Genomic DNA, 14,109 nt, shown 5'->3' on the forward strand with positions numbered 1-14,109 from the left:
TTTCGAAGGTTCTTGCCTAATACTGTCAAAATTGGCCTTTCTCCAATTTAGAATTTCAACTTTTAGATCTGGTCTATCCTTTTCTATCACTATTTTAAAACGAATAGAATTATGGTCACTGGCCCCAAAGTGCTCCCCAACTGACACCTCAGTCACCTGCCCTGCCTTATTTCCCAACTTTGCTCAAAAACTGCATGCATTCATGTACAACTCTGAGCTCAAAAACTGCATGAATTCATGTAAAACTCCATTATCTCACTTTTTAGATTAGAATCAATCTAAACATCTTGGCATAGACAGAGAACACAGGGGGCTAACACCTTCAACATATTGTCTTGCTATCACCATTGTTAACAGCTAACCTGAGAATGCAACTTTTTAAAAAAAGGTTTTGCGATTTACACATGAAAGAAGTGAAACTATCATGGTATTCTAACCGATGAAAGGCTTAACAGACAATCAGTTTTTCAATGTATATTTTCAGTTACATCACACTGTAAATTTTTGCTATAAATTCTGTGTGTTAGGATTGAGCCCTCCACTACCACTTGATGAAGGAGCGACGCTCCGAAAGCTAGTCTGCTTCCAATTGTTGGACTATATTGTGTGATTTTTAACAATATCAGTTGTGGTGATAAAACTTGTGTAAAAATGAAAGCTTATGTGATTAAAGTGACAGTGAAAGAATTGAAAATTGGAAAAGAAATAGAAAGCAGAGAGTAGTGGTTAAAGGTTGTTCTTCAGACAGGAGTGAAGTATACAATAGTATTCCTTAAAGAGTATCAGAAGCTCTGCTCTTTTTGAAATACACAGGGCCAGGAACCCATTCAGTATCTAAGTCTTTGCTCTGGTGTTATCTGTCAAAATCAATCCTTATACACTTTCGTCCTTCCAACGTGAAGCTGGCACTAGGTAATAGAATTTGTACAGAAGTGACAGGCCAAATGGCCTCCTTTTAAATTATAACAATTCTGCAATTCTGCGAAATCTAATTTTTGGCTATTCCTCCAAAAGATCTTTATGGTCTCTCCATTATATTACTAAGAGAAGGTAAGAATGATGGTAAGATTAGGGAGGGGTGTGTTGATGCTCCTAGGTATGTCAATATTATGAAGGTGGTGTTGGGCGTCTTGACAAACACTAAAGTAAATGAGGCCCTAGGGCCTGATAGAATTTTTCCCAGGATACTGAAGGAGGCAAGGGAGGGAATTGCTGGGGCATTGACAGAGATCTTTGTATCCTTTTAGCCACAGACATTGCATGCAGTCCTGATTGGAGGCTTTGGCGACAACGAAAAATAGGCTTACCAAGATGTTGTCTGCATTGGAGTGTACTAGCTATAAGGAGAGATTGAATAAATATGAATTGTTTTCACTTAAGGGGCAACCTGCTTGCAGTATGTAAAATTATGAGAGGCATAGATAGGGTGGATAGTCTGAGTTTTTTTCATAGGTTTAAGGGGGCATAGGTTTAAGTTGAGGGGGTGGGAAAATTTAAAGGAGATGTGAGAGGCAATTTATTTTTTACACAGAGGGTGATAGGTGTTTGGAAGGCACTGCCAGGGAGGATGGTAGAAGCAGATATGTTAGCAAAGTTTAACAAGCATTTAGACAGCTACATGAACAGGCAGGGTATAAAAGGTCATGGACCACAGGCAGCCAGATGGGATTAGTTTAGAATGGCATCATGGTCAGCATGGACACGATGGGCCGAACAGCCTGTACTGTTGTTTTGTTCTCTTAGTGCCACCAGAGCTTGGGGACCCCGTCTGCATCCCTTCAATCCTTCATAAAGAACAATCAATCAATTTCAATGCTTACCAGGGAAAGCAAAAATAATGTTCTAAGTTCACTGAAACGTTAACTCTTACTTCCTCTCTGCACAGAAACTACCAGAACTGCTGAGGTTCTCCACGGTGTTTATTTATCTTTAAGTTTATCCCTTCCTTTTACAGCACTGTTGCCTACAATGTGTCCATAAACTGCACACCTGAAAGGTATTATTTTCAAGCAGCGTGAAGTCCGTGATCCAGTTGGAGACCGTTTAAATTTCTGGTTTTGAAAAAACCGCCGTTCACCGCGCGAGGACGTCCACAAGCCTCTTGCAAGCGCTTCGGCAGTTGACAACTGACTGAAATGGTGGTGACCGCAGCTGTTCACGTGCAGACATCAGCCGGAAAGCGCACGCTATTCGTCAGCGCCTTCGATAGCTCAGCTGGTAGAGCGGAGGACTGTAGTGGATTAAATGCCAGTCATCCTTAGGTCGCTGGTTCGATTCCGGCTCGAAGGACATAAGTTTTTTGTTTTTAAAATCTTCAATGAAGGAAAACAGTAACTTCGAAAAGGATTTAAATAATCCTTATGAATTATATGCTTTTTTTTGGCGCGGGGATTGGATCAGGATTATAAAATATTGTGTGTATCTGTGAGGGGGTGCCATTAGAAATCTTTCTCTTGCGGTTGAGTGGTATTGGGTTCCAGGCGGCGGCTCACGTTTTAAGGAAAGACATGAACTGAGTGGTAACACTAGGTAGTCAGGACGGTGGTTGAATTGTTTCATCTAGTTCAGCACCTCCTAATATGCGTCAGCCAGAAACTACAGGGATAATCGTATATTAGCTGTCTTCTGGTGATGTCTTTCATCGGGGGATTAGCTCAAATGGTAGAGCGCTCGCTTAGCATGCGAGAGGTAGCGGGATCGATGCCCGCATCCTCCAATTGCTTTTGTCAAACGGCTTTTAAAAGTATTTTAGTCATACAGCAAGGAAATAAATCCTTCATAAAAGCAAATTACTGCGGATGCTGGAATCTGAAACCAAAAGAGAAAATGCTGGAAAATCTCAGCAGGTCTGGCAGCATCTGTAAGGAGAGAAAAGAGCTGACGTTTCGACTCAATGGTCCGTCAGTTAGACTGAATCATGAAGGGCTTTTGCCCGAAACGTCGATTTTCCTGCTCGTTGGATGCTGCCCGAACTGCTGTGCTTTTCCAGCACCACTCTAATCTAGACTCTGGTTGGCCTGAAGGTCTGTTTCTAGTCCATGCCACCAACATTCCCAAATTAATTATGCCTACTTGCCTGCCCATATTCTTCCAAACCTTTCCTATTCATGTACTTATCCAAATGTCTTAAATGTTGCAACTGTACCTGAAAAAAAACAAAAATCAGCTTCTGCTGTATAATAACCATAAGAAATCCACAAGAAAAGCCTGCAACTCAGGAGCAGCTGCAAGATCCTCGTTCCATCTTTATTTATGTTGCTGTCCAGTGCAATTTAAATCCCATTCACTTGGAAAGGGCAGGAGGTAATGCTGTTAATATTAGTGTGTATTGATAGCTTGAATGGTGCAGGTGTGGATAGAGAAGAAAGAGTGTCAATCTATGTGGGTGAATTAGTTTTAAATTTCTTGCTCGTAACAGATTCTTTACTCAAATGCCCACCAATTACTAACTTCCTCAGATACCTCTTCCAATTGCCAGTAGCCGATACCCATCTAGAAGAGACTTGAAGCAGGAGTGGTTACCAGAGGAATATCCAGGAGTCTTGTTGGGAAAGGGGGGCTTATGAAAATAGAGAATGTGGGGTAAGATTATGGGATAGGGGTAGTAGACAGCAGGCAGGGGTTTAGGGTAGGTCAGTTGGCCTGTTGGGAGATGAGGAGAAAGTGAGGACTGCAGATGCTGGAGATCAGAGCTGAAAATGTGTTGCTGGAAAAGCGCAGCAGGTCAGGCAGCATCCAGGGAACAGGAGAATCGACGTTTCGGGCATAAGCTTGAAGAAGGGCTTATGCCCGAAACGTCGATTCTCCTGTTCCCTGGATGCTGCCTGACCTGCTGCGCTTTTCCAGCAACACATTTTCAGCTCTGTTGGGAGATGGACTGGGAGAGAGGTATTGGGCACGGGATTGAGATGGGAGGTTAGTGAAGAGGACATTTAGATGATAGAGTCATAGAGATGTACAGTATGGAAACAGACTCTTCGGTCCAATCCGTCCATGCAGACCAGATATCCCAACCCAATCTAGTCACACCTGCCAGCACCCGGCCCATATCCCTCCAAACCCTTCCTATTCATATACCCACCCAAATGCCTCTTAAATGTCCACTTCCTCTGACAGCTCATTCCATACAGGTACCACCCTGTGTGAAAATGTTGCCCCTTAGGTCTCTTTTATATCTTTTCCCTCTCTCCGTAAACCAATGCCCTCTAGTTCTAGACTCCCTGCTCCTATCCATGCCCCTCATAATTTTGTAAACCTCTATAAGGTCACCCCTCAGCGTCCGATGCTCCAGGGAAAACAGCCCCAGCTTGTTCAGCTCTCTTTATTGTGCAAATCCTCCAAACCTGGCAACATCCTTGTAAATCTTTTCTGTACCGTTTCAAGTTTCACAACATCTTTTCGATCGGAACGAGACCAGAATTGCATGCAGTATTCCAACAGTGGCCTAACCAATGGCCTGTACAGTCGCAACATGACCTCCCAACTCCTCTATTCAATACTCTGACCAATAAAAGAAAGCATACCAAACGCCGCCTTCACTATCCTATCCACCTGCGACTCCACTTTCAAGGAGCTATGAACCTGCACTCCAAGGTCTCTTTGTTCAGCAACACTCCCTAGGACCTTACCATTAAGTGTATAAGTCCTGCTAAGATTTACTTTCCAAAAATGCAGCACCTTGCATTTATCTGAATTAAACTCCATCTGTCACTTCTCAGCCCATTGGCCCATCTGATCAAGATCCTGTTGTGATCAAGGAGTTGGGGTCTGGTGGAGAATTTCAGGTCCAGGAAGGTATAAGAGTATAGGATTTGGTCCAAAAGACATTCAAAAAGGGGTATTGGAACTTAGATGGTTTTAAAGGAGTTTGTCTTAAGAAGCAATAGTTTAGATGCAATATGTAAACTAAACAGACAGAAAACACAAATGACCTGTAAGCAAAAAGAGTGATTTGATGAAAATCTTTTTCACACAATGAATGGTTAGGGTCTGGAATGAACTGTCTAAGTGATTGGTAAAGGTGGTCCAACCAAAGCACTCTAAAGGGAATTAAACAGTTATTTGAAGAGCAACAATGATGTGCATTTACAGGGAGAAGGCAGGAGAATGGCACTTGGTGAGATGCTCATTTCGAGAGCTGGTGTGCACATGATGGGCTTAATGAGCTAATTTTGCACTGTAACAATTCTATGACTCTACAATAATAGGCGAGAATAGTTTACCAGTTCCAAGTTGGAGATGCTGATCTTCATATTGGTAGTGACATGCTCTTCAGAATTGTTCATTCATCCTGGATGTGACAAACAGGCAGATCTTTGTAGGCGGCAATGACAGTCTCTTCTGCTGTCATTTTTTGTGATCCAATTGCAATAGTATAGATTCCCTGTCCAGTGTCTCTTTCCCCCCAGAGCCCTTATTTATCTTATTTCTAATGTATTGGTGAATGATATCAATCACTGATCATTTTGCAGTATTCCAAGTAGGTCCATCTTATTCTGTCCAAAGCCATGTAGTCAATTTGCGACTTTATTGTAACTGTTGGCTTTAGATATTGGACAGGAGATGCCACTTTATCAGCAATGTCATGTGCCATGATCTGTGCCAAAATCATGCTCTTGGCAGAGATAATAGGCTGTGCTAGGGAAAATCATAAATGAATAACTATGCCCCAGACAGTGCAGGCTTGTGACTAACCTCCATTTGAGCCTGATGTCAGGCTTTAGGTGTCAACAGGGACAATCTTGCTCTCAACAAGAACTTGTATTTATAGAGTATATATCAATACATACAATTCTGGAAATGCTCAGCAGCTCAAGCAACATTTGTGAAGAAACTAAATCATGAAGTTCTTCTGAAAGATAATCAACTAGAAATCACTTTGTTCTTTCTCTCTCCCTCTTTGCATTGATGCCTGACTGCTGAGTATTTTAATTTCACATTTCAATCATTTATTATATTTTCCTTCTATAAATGTAGCAAAATGTTGCTAGCCACTTTTGAAGTGTTTATGCCCCAAATTGTAGTTGCTCTTGAGAAGATAGTGGGGAGCTGTCTACTTGAACTGCTACAGTCCATTTAGTTTAAATAGACTCACAATGCTGCTGGAAGAGATTTCCAGGATTTTGACCCAGCAATACTGAAGAAATGGAGATATATATATACAATTCAAGATTGTGAATGGCTTGGAGGGAATCATGCAGGTGGAGGTGTTCCCATGTATCTGCTGTCCTTGTACTTCTTAATGGTTTGGAAGATATTGACTAAGGAATCTTGGTGAATTTCTGCAGTGCTGTAGACAATACACACTGATGCTACTGAATATTACTAGTGGAACAAGTGAATGTGTTTCCAATTAAGTTGATTGCTTTGTCGTGATTGGTGTGAAATTTCATGAGTGTTTTGTGGAGCTTCAGCTGTCTTGGCAACTGGGGAGTATTTCATCACACTCCTGATTTGTCTATTGTAGAGGGTAAGCCTTTCAGTACCTATCATATGGAGGTAAACAGGATTTTATTTTAAAAAAAACATGTTAAGAAATGTATTAAATGTGAACAAGAAGTTATGAAATTCCACAAACTTGAGTAACCAAATTTATAGATTTTTAAAAAATAGATAAATAATATCAGAAACATCTTTTAAAAGTTATTTATATTTAATCATTTAAGTCTGATCAGTATTCAGAATCTCTTCCACAAACATATTCACACTTCAAATCATCCTCCTGTACCAGCATTGTCACTAAATCTTCACAAATGGACATATGTAATCCTTATCAATTGGATGCACCAGGCCCAAAATGCTTTGGCAGAAAATGTTCATTACAAGTGAGTAAATAGTCTACATTCATGGCAATACTATATATTTCCTATTGACATGCTGCTAAAAGGGACTAGCAAACTCAGTCGAGGAGAAAGTGAGGACTGCAGATGCTGGAGATCAGAGCTGAAATCAGAGCTTTCCTGAAGAAGGGCTCATGCCCGAAATGTCGATTCTCCTGCTCCTTGGATGCTGTCTGACCTGCTGCGCTTTTCCAGCAACACATTTTTAGCAAACTCAGTCACCTAGATGGCTAGTGTGTGTACTTCAGCATGTGCTGACTGCACGGGTTAGATTCAACTCTGAATGAGGTTGGTTTGGAGCCAGCCTCTTTGCCCTGCGTCACCAAAGAAATAAAAGCTCATAATGAAGCACCAGCTGACAATAAAGGGCATGCCTTTGGCAAAGCACAAATGATCGCACTGTTAACCTGGAAAGTTCAATGTACTTTCTGAACATCACAAGTTTGGGATTTGTACATTATAGATCCTGGTCAGAAGTCAGACAACACCAGGTTATAGTCCAACAGGTGTATTTGAAATCACAAGCTTTCAGAGCATGACCCCTTTATCAGGTAAAGTGAGAAAGAAGCATACAGGCACATAATTTATAGGCAGAGAGATCAAAAGATCATACAAATGGTGTGACTGGAGTGTCAACAGGCCAAATAATAGGCAGCAGTGGGTACTGCAGATGCTGGAGATTAGAGTTGAGATTAGAGTGAGGCAGAGAGATAATTTAAAAAAAAAGGTGATGCTGGAGACAAACCAAATGACTGGAATAATATAATAGGTTTCAGAGTCATATGCCGAGGGTCTAACCAAAATAATAAGTTACCCAAAATTATCCACGTCATTTTAGTTCCTGTAATCACAGATTGCTGACACTCTTAACAACGGAAAAATAACAGTGTACACTCACAGCCTCCTTGTCATTACTGTCATACAATCTAGGGCCAATGTTTCTTTATAGTTGATGTTTTAAGGTGGCATGATAGAATTTGCTGTGATGGAGGAGTTGTAAAAAGCTGTTATGAAGTAACTAACAGTTACATCCAGGAGGGGATATTTTGGTTCAAGACTGAACAGCCAATCGTGGTGCTGGGAAGGAACAAAATGGAAGACGAAACAAATGAATAACAACTACAAAAGGCAAGCAAGAGAAAACTAAGTTAAATATACATCTTTCTCACATGATGGATCGTACAAGCCTTAGGCACGTTTGTTGAAGTAATTGTGCAATCTTTCCATGTAATATTACTGTTTTGAAATTTTATAGACTGATTTCTCATTGTGTGACATTAACTGTCAACTGACGTTCTCCTTAATAACTATCACTGAAGTTCTCCACAAATCTATTGTCCAGTAATGTTTGGAGTCATGGAGATAGTATAAAACAGACAGTTCAGTCCAACTTGCCTATGCCAACCAGATATCCTAAATAAATCTAGTCCCATTTGCCAGCATTTGGCCCCCATATCCCTCTAAACCCTTCCTATTCATATACCCATCCAGATGCCTTTTAAATGCTGTAATTATACTAGCCTCCACTTCCCCTGGCAGTTCATTCCACACATGTACCACCCTCTGCGTGAAAAGGTTCCCCCATAGGTCTCTTCTATATCTTTCCCCTCTCACCCTAAACCTATGCCCTCTAGTTCTGGTCTCTCCGATCCCAGGGAAAAGACTTTGTCTATTTATCCTATCCATGCCCCTCAAAATTTTGTAAACCTCTATAAAGGTCACCCCTCAGCCTCTGACGCTCCAGGGAAAACAGCCCCAGCCTGTTCAACCTCTCCCTATAGCTCAAATCCTCCAACCCAGGCACATCCTTGTAAATCTTTTCTGAACCCTTTCAAGTTGCACAACATCTTTCCGATAGGAAGGAGACCAGCAATGCACGCAATATTCCAACAGCGGCCTAAACAATGTCCTGTACAGTCGCAACATGACCTCCCAACTCCTCTACTCAATACTCAGAACAATAATGGAAAGCCTACCAAACGCCCTCTTCACTATCCTATCCACCTGCGACTCCACTTTCAAGGAGCTATGAACCTACACTCCAAGGTCTCTTTGTTCAGCAACACTACCTAGGACCTTACCATTAAGTGTATAAGTCCTGCTAAGATTTGCTTTCCCAAAATGCAGTACCGCGCATTTATGAATTAAACTCCATCTGCCACTTCTCAGCCCATTGGCCCATCTGGTCCAGATCCTGTTGTAATCTGAGGTAGGCCTCTTCGCTGTCCACTACACCTCCAATTTTGCTTTCATCTGCAAACTTACTAACTGCACCTCTTATGCTTGCATCCAAATCATTTAGGTAAATGACATAAAGTAGAGAACCCAGCATCGATCCTTGTGGCATTCCACTGGTCACAGGCCTCCAGTCTGAAAAACAACCCTCCACCACCACCCTCTGTCTTCTACCTTTGAGCCAGTTCTGTATCCAAATCGCTAGTTCTCCCTGCATTCCATGAGATCTAACCTTGCCAATTAGTCTCCCATGGGAACCTTGTTGATCGCCTTACTGAAGTCCATATAGATCACATCTACTGCTTTGCCCTCATCATTCTTCTTTGTTACTTCCTCAAAAAACTCAATCAAGTTTGTGAGACATGATTTCCCACGCACAAAGTCATACTGACTATCCCTAATCAGTCCTTGCCCTTCCAAACATATATACATCCTGTCCCTCAGGAATCCCTCTAACAACTTGCCCACCACTGAGGTCAGGCTCACCGGTCTATAGTTCCCTGGCTTGTCTTTACCGCCCTTCTTAAACAGTGGCACCACATTTTCCAACCTCCAGTCTTCCGGCACCTCACCTGTGACTTTCGATGACACAAATATCTTAGCAAGAGGTCCAGCAATCACTTCTCTAGCTTCCCACAGAGTTCTTGGGTACACCTGATCAGGTCCTGGGGGTTTATCCACCTTTAACCGTTTCAAGACATCCAGCACTTCCTCCTCTATAATCTGGACATTTTGCAAGAGGTCACCATCTATTTCCCTACAGTCTATATCTTCCATATCCTTTTCCACAGTAAATACTGATGTAAAATATTCATGTAGTATCTCCCCCATTTTCTGCGGCTCCACACAAAGGCCGCCTTGCTGATCATTGAGGGGCCCTACTCTCTCCCTAGTTACTCTTTTGTCCTTAGTGTATTTGTTCAGCAACACTCCCCAGGACCTTACCATTAGTGTATAAATCTCACCCATATTTACCTTTACAAAATGCAGGACCTCACATTTCTCTAAATTAAACTCAATCTGCCACTCTTCAACTTATTGGTCCATCTGATCTGGATCCCTTGTAACCTTCTTCGCCATCCATTACACCTCCAATTTTGGTGTCACATCCAAATCATTTATATATAAATGAAGAAAAGCAGTTGGACCCAGCACCGAATCTTGTGTCACACCATTGGTCACAGGCCTTCAGTCTGAAAAGCAACCCTCTGCCTTCGAGCCAGTTCTGTATTCAAATAGCTAGTTCTCCCTGTATTCCATGTGATCCAACCTTGCTATCCAGTCTATCGTGAGGAACTTTGTCGAATGCCTTGCTGAAGTCCATATGGATCACACCCACTGCTCCGCCCTCTTCAATCCTCCTTGTTACTACTTCAAAAAAACTCAACCAAGTTTGTGAGACCCGACTTTCCATACACAAAGCCACAGACTATCCCTAATCTGTCCTTGCCTTTCCAAATATGTGTAAGTCCTATCCCTCAGGATTCCCTCCAACAACTTGCCCATCACCAATGTCACGCTCACCGGTCTATAGTTCCCTGGCTTTTCCGTACCACTTTCTTAAATAGTGGCACCAGGTTAGCCAATCTCCAGTCTTCTGAAACCCCACATGTGGCTATCAATGATTCAAATATCTCAGCAAGGGCCGGCAGTACACCTGATCAGATTCTGGGGATTTATCCATCATTTAAGACGTTACCCCTTCCTCCACTGTAATATGGACACTTTTAAAAAAAAAAAAATCACTACTTATTTCTGAAAGTTCTCTCTTCCATATCCTTCTCAACAGTAAACACTGACTCGTTTAGTATCTTCCCCATCTCTTGCAGTTCCACACATAGGTATTCTCTCCTCTGTTACCCTTTTGTCCTTAATATATTTGTAGAATCCCTTTGGATTCTCCTTAACTCTATTTGCGAAAGCTATCTCATGTCCCCTTTTTGCCTTCCTGATTTCCCTCTTAAGTATACTCCTATTGCCTTTATACTTTTCTAGGGAATCACTTTGTTTCTGCAGTCTATATCTGACATATGTTTCCTTCTTATTCTTGTCCAAAACATCAAATCCTCTTGTCATCCAACATTCCGTACATCTGCCAGCCTTGCCCTTCACCCTAATAGGAAGGAACTGTCTCTGGAGTCTCATAATCTCATTTTTGAAGGCTTCCCATTTTCTAGCCATCCCTTTACCTGCGAACATCTGCTCCCAATCAAATTTTGAAAGTTCTTGCCTAATACTGCAGAAATTGGTATTCTTCCAATTTAGAACTTTAACTTTGAGATCCAAATGAACATTTTGTTCAGGTTACTTTTAAATAACATCATTTGCACTTGGTTAACAGCTGGTGAGTTTGACAGGAAGTGTTGAGTAATATTGCGAATGCAGTTTAGTGGACTAGGTTATTTGTTATGTTTCAGTTAAGACAATAATTGGTAATTGACCCAGAAAATGATTAAATCTTATTTTTGATTTTCAATTTTGACCTGTGATTTATTAATTCAAGCAAAATGACAGAAATATCTCTGTCATTAGTCAATGACAACTGCTGATTGGTCCCTGGTACAGTGAGGAATAGTATCACAATGAAAAAGTGACATCATTGAGTGGTTTCTGCAAAATATTCTAATTAGGGTTATACAATATGAATTAAGAGGGAAATATTCACCATCCTCTCATTTACTCTTCATTTATTAGAAATGTACATGATACAGACAGGTAAGGATTAGAATACAGTAAATAAATATTTTGCATTAGAACAGTATTACAGAAGATAGCTTGTTTCAAATAAAATTAAGGAATAGCAGTAGAGTAGGTGAGGTTGCATGTTGTCAGTGAATGAATGACAAGGTAAAATAAAGACAAGAGACAAGGCTTTGTATCTGAATTGATAGCAAAGTAAACAAATTGATAGCAAATATTAATTTAAATATGGTCTAATAATGATTACAAATTTTGTCCTGAATATTGATAGATACATAGCATTCAATAAAAAAATAGGAAACTAGGTAACGGTGGAAAGGTATTCAAGGATAACATTTGTGTAGTAATTTAAGATAACATTGTTTCAGGAATTCAGGATGTAAAAATCAGTTTGGGTGGAGATGAAAAATGGAAAGGAGTCACTAGTGCCTTAAAGAGACAATGTTGGACAAAGTGAACAAACAGAAATTCTGTGTGCTCGTGATAAAGTAACGACAGTAATTATGGGTGACATCAATATGTATATAGTGGAAAAATCAGTAGTCCCTTAGATGAGGAGTTCATAAGTGCTTTCAAGATAGTTTTAGAGCAGCAGATTCTGGAATTGACAGGAAAGCAGTTTTATTCGACATAGTAATTTTTAATGTGACAGAATTAGTGACCTCAGCGTAAAGGCTCCTTAGGTAGTAATGATGACAACATGATTGAATTTTACATCCAGTTTTAAAGTGAGAAGATGGGGCCAAAGACTAATATTTTAAGTCTAAATAAGGACAATTGTTGGGCATGAAAGCTACGTTAGCTGATGTGAACAGCATACTGGGCTTGAGACAAATCAACAGGAATGCAGTGGCATACTTTTAAGGGATATTTCTGAATACTCAGAATAGGCATTTTCCTACAATACAGAAAAAATTAACTCCAGAAGGCACATCATCCTTTAAAGTTATAGAAAGGATCAAACTTGAGGAAAAGTATACAATTGCACAAAGATGAACAGCAGGTCAGATGATTGATCAGAACATAAAGAAGGGCAGAAAATGACTAAAATGTTAAATCAGGAGGATAAAATTAGAGTACGAGAAGATGATGGCAAGGAATGTGAAAATATGATTTGGAGATGCTGGGGTGTACAAAGTTTAAAAAGAAAAATCACAACACCAGGCTATAGTCCAACAGGTTTAACTGGAAGCACTAGCTTTCGGAGCGCTGCTCCTTCATCAGGTGGTTGTGGAGGACACAATTGTAAGACAGAATTTATAGCAAAAGTTTACGGTGTGATGTAACTGAAATTATACATTGAAAAATATCTTGATTGTTTAAGTCTCTCATCTGTTAGAATGACCATGATAGTTTCACTTCTTTCATATGTAAAATCACAAAACTTTTGTTTAAAAAAATAAACGAGTTACATTCTCGGGTTAACTGTAGGTATTGGTGTCAGCCCAGATAAGATGTTGAAGGTGTTAGCCCCCCTGTGTTCCCTGTCTGTGCCATAACGTTTAGACAGATTCTAATTACAGGGTGGGTTGATGAGGTTTTACATGGCTTCATGTACTGTTTTCAAAAACTGCAACACACGCACACGCACACCTAAGTCTGTGAGAGGGTGCGTGCATGTGGGGACTGGAGAGGGTCTGTGAGAGAGCATATATCCGTGTGGGTGTGAGAGAGTGTAAAGTGGTGGTTTAAGTCGGTGAGAGGCTGCATGTATGAGTGAGGAGTGAGTGTCTGTGTATAGGAGTGTCTGTGTAGTGGGGGGGGGGGGGGGGGGGGGGGGGGGTTGCCTGTCTGTATAGTGCAGTGGTGGTCACCTGTAGTGTGACATGAACCCAAGGTCCCGGTTGAGGCCCTCCCCATGGGTATCGAACTTAGCTATCAGCCTCTGCTTGGCCACTTTGCTGCTGCCTGTCCTGAAGTTTGCCTTGGAGGATGGTCACCCGAAGGTCAGAGGTTGAATGTCCTGGACCACTGAAGTGTTCTCCAACTGGGAGGGAATACGGTCTGTTGATTGTTGTGCGGTGCCCATTCATCCATTGCTATAGCATCTGCTCTGTTTCACCAAATGTACCATGCCTCAGGGCATCCTTGCCTGCAGCTTATGAGATACACAATGTTGGCGGAGTCACAGGAGTACCTGCGATGTACATGGTGCAATGCGTCCCCACACGAAATGGTGGTATCTATGTCCACACTGACATGTCTTACAGCACCTACCAAGACAGGGTTGTATGGAGTTGTCCAGAAAACCAGGCAGTTTGCTACAAACAATGATCTGTTTGATGTTTGGCAGTTAAAGGTGAGCAATGGAAGTGTGGGGAAGGTGTGGGCCAGG

At 41.3% G+C, this 14,109-nt stretch overlaps 2 non-coding genes across 2 annotated transcripts; both read left to right on the top strand.

Moving 5' to 3' along the window:
• Nucleotides 1–2,199: 2,199 nt before the first annotated feature.
• On the top strand, nt 2,200–2,289 carry trnay-gua. Its single transcript is given in 2 exon segments — nt 2,200–2,236; nt 2,254–2,289. It is a non-coding gene; the product is annotated as a tRNA-Tyr (tRNA).
• Nucleotides 2,290–2,643: 354 nt separating this feature from the next.
• trnaa-agc lies at nt 2,644–2,716 on the top strand. The gene has a single exon. It is a non-coding gene; the product is annotated as a tRNA-Ala (tRNA).
• Nucleotides 2,717–14,109: the final 11,393 nt, after the last annotated feature.

Source organism: Chiloscyllium plagiosum, chromosome 3 (genome assembly GCF_004010195.1).
Source record: "Chiloscyllium plagiosum isolate BGI_BamShark_2017 chromosome 3, ASM401019v2, whole genome shotgun sequence".
Classification (NCBI taxonomy): domain Eukaryota; kingdom Metazoa; phylum Chordata; class Chondrichthyes; order Orectolobiformes; family Hemiscylliidae; genus Chiloscyllium; species Chiloscyllium plagiosum.